This window comes from Papio anubis, chromosome 11 (genome assembly GCF_008728515.1).
Source record: "Papio anubis isolate 15944 chromosome 11, Panubis1.0, whole genome shotgun sequence".
In the NCBI taxonomy this organism is placed as follows: domain Eukaryota; kingdom Metazoa; phylum Chordata; class Mammalia; order Primates; family Cercopithecidae; genus Papio; species Papio anubis.
Window position 1 is genome coordinate 94,079,728 of NC_044986.1, and position 4,983 is coordinate 94,084,710.

Consider the following 4,983-nt stretch of genomic DNA (forward strand, 5'->3'; position numbering starts at 1 on the left):
GGGACTCACTGGTTCAAGCGATTTTCCTGCCTCAGCCTCCCGAGTAGCTGGGATTACAGGCATGCGCCACCGCGCCCAGCTAATTTTTGTATTTTTAGTAGAGACGGGGCTTCACCTTGTTGGCCAGGATGGTCTTGATCTCCTGACCTTGTAATCCACCCGCCTCAGCCTCCCAGAGTGCTGGGATTACAGGCGTGAGCCACCGTGCCCGGCCGGAGAGCTTTTCATTAGATCCCTAGCCAGGGCTTAAAATTGATCCGAGTGCATCGCCTTCTTCTACTAAATTTTTTTATTATTATTTTTTGAGATGGAGTCTCGCTCTATCACCCTGGCTGGAATGCAGTGGTGCGATCTCGGCTCGCTACAACCTCTGCCTCCTGATTCTTGTGCTTCGGTCTCCTGAGTAGCTGGGACTACAGGTGCGTGTCACCATGGCCAGCTAATTGTTGTATTTTTAGAGACAGGGTTTCAACATGTTGGCCAGGCTGGTCTTGAACCCCTGACCTCAAGTGATCCACCCCCCTCAGTCTCCCAAAGTGCTGGGATTACAGGTGTGAGGCAGCGCACCTGGCCCCTCTTCCATTTTTTAACACCTTCAAAGAGCAGCTCCTTCTCCTATGAATTCACCTTCATGCAGGCACCAGGTTCAATACCTCAAAATCAATCCACTCCTGGCTTTCCTTGCTGCCCGTATCCAATCAGTTGCCGAGACCCTACTGGTACTGAAATCGTTGTTCTCTCATATTTTCCTTCCCTCTCTGTTGCTGGCAGAGCCATGTCAGTTCTGGCCGGCAGCTGGACTATGACAGTGACTTCCCACTTGGCCCAACCAGCTCCAGTTTCTCCCTTCCCCTCTGTTCTACCCAGTGAGACTCAACTGCTGTCACTCGATAAAACCTTCAATGGCTCCCTATTACCTACAGAATAAAGCACAAATTCTGCTGCTTGGTTTTCAGCCTCCTCATGACCTAGGCCCAACTATCTTTTTTTTTTTCCTTAACTGTTTTTTCGAAGTGAAATTTACAGCCAGGCGCAGTGGCTCACACCTATAATCCCAGCACTTTGGGAGGCTGAGGTGGGCAGATAACTTCAGATCAGGAGTTCAAGACCAGTCTAGCCAACATGGTGAAACCCCTTCGCTACTAAAAATACAAAAATTAGCCGGGCGTGATTGTGCACACTTGTAATCCCAGCTATTTGGGAGGCTGAGGCAGGAGAATTGTTTGAACCCGGGAGACAAAGATTGCAGTGAGCCAGGATTGCAGCACTGCACTCCAGCCTGGGTGACAGAGCAAGACTGTGTCTCAAAAAAACAAAAGAAATTTACATAATATTAACCACTTCTGTTTATTTTGAATGACCAATTCAGCCGCATTTAGTACACTCAAAATATTGCGCAACCACCAGCTCTCTCAAGTTTCAAGATTTTTTCTTTTACCCGTAAAAGGAAGCATTATACTCACTGAGTAATCACTCCCCATTTCTCTGTCAACCCACTTCTTGGTAACCTCTAATCCACTTTCTGTCTTGATGGATTTGCCTGACCTGGATGTTTCATATAAATGGAATGATACAATATGTGGCCTTTTGTAACAGGCTTCTTTCAGGTAGCTTAATGTTTTCAAGGTTCATTCATATTGTAGCATGTGTCAGTACTTTGTTCCTTTTTAAGGCTGAATACTACTCCGTTAAGAGCTGGCTGGGCACCGTGGCTTACATCTGTAATCCCAGCACTTTGGGAGGCCAAGGTGGGTGGATCACGAGGTCAGGAGTTTGAGACCAGCCTGACCAACATGGTGAAACCCCATCTCTACCAAAAAGACAAAAATTAGCTAGGCATGGTGATGTGCACATGTAGCCCCAGCTACACAGGAGGCTGAGGCAGGAAAATCGCTTGAACCCAGGGGGCGGAGGTTTCAGTGAGCCAAGATTGCACCGTTGCATTCCAGCCTGGGCTACAGAGCGAGACTCTCTCTCAAAAAAAAAAAAAAAAAAAAAAGAGTTGGCTGGGCGCCGTGGTTCATGCCTGTGACCCCAGCACGTTGGGAGGTCGAGGTGGGTGGATCACTTGAGGTCAGGAGTTCAAGATCAGCCTGGCCAACACCACAAAACCCTGTCTCTACTGAAAATACAAAATTTAGCCCGGTTTAGTGGTGGGCACCTGTAATCCCAGCTACTCAGGAGGCTGAGACAGGAGAATCGCTTGAACCCGGGCGGCGGAAGTTGCAGTGAACCGAGATCGCGCCACTGCACTCCAGCTTTGGTGACAGAGCAAAACTCTGTCTCAAAAATAAAAAAGTATACCACATTTTGTTTATCCATCCATTAATGGATGGGCATTTAGGTTGTTTCCACCCTTTGGTATCACAAATAGTGCTGTTAGCCAGGCATGATGGATCATGCCTGTAATCCCAGCACTTTGCAAGGCTGAGGCAGGCAGATCACTTGATCTCAGGCTCAACATCGCAAAACCCTGTCTCTACTAAAAATACAAAAAATTCACCAGGTATGGTGGTGCACTTTTGTAATCCCAGCTACTCTGGAGGCTGAGGCAGGAAAATTGCTTGAGCCCCGGTGGTGGAGATTGCAGTGACGGGATCACTGCACTACAGCGTGGGTGACGGGAGTGAAACCCTGTCTCAAAAAAATTAAAAATTTAAACAAATAAATAACGCTGCTATAAACACTAGTGTATAAATTTCTGTGTGGACATATGTTTTCATTTCTCTTGGGTGTATACTTAGGAGTGGAACTGCTCGGTCATATGGAAACTCTGTTTAACTTGCTGAGAAACTGCCAGACTGCTTTCCACAGTGGCTACACCCGTTGTACATTTGCACCAGCAATGCTGAAGGGTTCCAGTTTCTTTATACTCTCACCAACTCTTTTTTTTATTTGAGCCATCCTAGTGTGAAGTGGTATCTCATTGTGGTTGTGATTTACTTTCCCTAATGACCAATGACATCGAACATCTTTTCATGTGCTTTTTGGCCATTCGTATATCTTCTCTGGAGAAATGTCTATTCAGTCCTTTGCACATTGTTTAACTGAATTATCTTTTTTTTTTTCTTTTCTTTTTTTTTTTTTTGAGACGGAGTCTCGCTCTGCTGTCTCGGCTCACTGCCACCTCCGCCTCCTGGGTTCTGGCGATTCTCCCGCCTCAGCCTCCTGAGTAGCTGAGACTACAGGCGCCCGCCATGCCCAGCTACTTTTTATGTTTTTAGTTGAAACGGGGTTTCGCCATGTTGGCCAAGCTAGTCTTGAACTCCTGGCCTCAGGTGATCCACCCACAGTGGCCTCCCTAAGTGCTGGATTACAGGCGGGGCCACTGCGATGGGGCCCTATGTTATGTTTTTGTTGTTGAGTTATAAGAGGTCTTTATATATTCTGAATATTAAACCCTTACCAGATATATGATTTGTTAATATTTTCTCCCATTTTGTAGATTGTCTTTTCACCTTCTTGATAATGTCTTTTGATGTAAAAGATTTTTATTTATTTATTTATTTTGGGGCTTTCCGGCAAAACTGGAAAGCCTGCTAGGCAAATTCTAAAAGAGCTGTAACACTCAAAAGATTTTCTTTTAAGAAAAAGAAAGGGAAGAGGAAGAACAGTATATCACTTTTGTTGCTGACTTTCTACAGTTTATATATATATTTATGTACATAAATATATGTGTTATATATATGTGTGTGTGTGTGTGTATATATATGTATATTTAAAACCAAGGCTGGGCACAGTGGCTCATGCTTATAATTCAGTGCTTGTGGGAAGTCAAGGTGGGAAGATACCTTGAGGTCAGAAGTTCAAGACCAGACTGGCCAGCATAGTGAGACCCCATCTCCATAAAAACTTTTAAGAATAGCCAGGCGTGGCGGTGCATGCCTGTAGTCCTAGCTACTTGAAAGACTGAGGTGGGAGGTTAACTTGAGCCCAGGAGTTTGAGACTGCAGTGAGCTATGATTGCACCACTGTTTCAGCCTGGGTGACACAGTGAGATCTTGTCTGTAAAACAAAAAATTAAATTAAAAAAATTAAGAAACTCCAGAAATTTCTGTGTAACAAAATGCCCATTTGCCCTTGAGGCAGTTCTACTCTACTCTAATAAGCATAACAAACAAAACTAGGACCTAAAACCACTTGTCAATGGGACTGTTTCTTGTGTTCTGTTTTCCATTTCTTCTCTGTTATGATCTGAAACTACTTTTTTTTTTTGAGATGTAGTCCCGCTCTGTCACTCAGGCTGGAGTGCAGTTGCGCAATCTTGGCTAACTGCAAGCTCCACCTCCAGGGTTCACGCCATTCCTCTCCCTCAGCCTCCTGAAAAGCTGGGACTACAGGTGCCCACCACCACACCCCTGGCTAATTTTTTGTATTTTTAGAGACGGGATTTCACCATGTTAGCCAGGATGATCTGGATCTCCTGGCCTCGTGATCCGCCCACCTCGGCCTCCAAGTGCTGCGATTACAGGCATGAGCCACCACGCCCAGCCATGATCTGAAGCTTCTAATACCATGTGCATGTTAAGGTTCCCTATTCCTGCCTGACTCTTGTTCTTTTCAGATTGTCAGTTAGCAGCTCTATTGTTAAGTACAAATCACTTTCATTCCCCTTATTAGTCCTGGACCCCAGAGAGGTGGCCTTTTCCCTGGGGTGGGAGGTATGGCTAGGCAACTGTTCAGTGTGCTTACCTCATAGGAGAGGCCCTGGGGCTTAGGACTGTGTTGAGGTTTGAGATGGGGCCTCAAAGGAGAAGATGCTCTTCGACTCTGCGTTTGCCTGCAGCTTTCCCCGCTGGTTCCTGGACACTCACCAGTCACAGTAATATGACTGCTGAATACACCCCTGCTTAGGACAGTGGGCTTCCCTCTGCTGCATGGCTTGGACTATCGCTAACCTGGAAAGGAATCCCTGTCTGCTCTCCCCAAGCATTTCTCTTCCATCCATTCCATTCACAATAAAAACTTAGGGTAGTTGTCTTT

The 4,983-nt window shown here is 45.8% G+C and overlaps 1 non-coding gene across 1 annotated transcript; it reads right to left on the reverse strand.

Moving 5' to 3' along the window:
* Positions 1 to 3,509: 3,509 nt before the first annotated feature.
* Positions 3,510 to 3,570, reverse strand: LOC116269578. The gene has a single exon (XR_004177200.1). It is a non-coding gene; the product is annotated as a U7 small nuclear RNA (small nuclear RNA).
* Between the last annotated feature and the right edge of the window lie 1,413 nt (positions 3,571 to 4,983).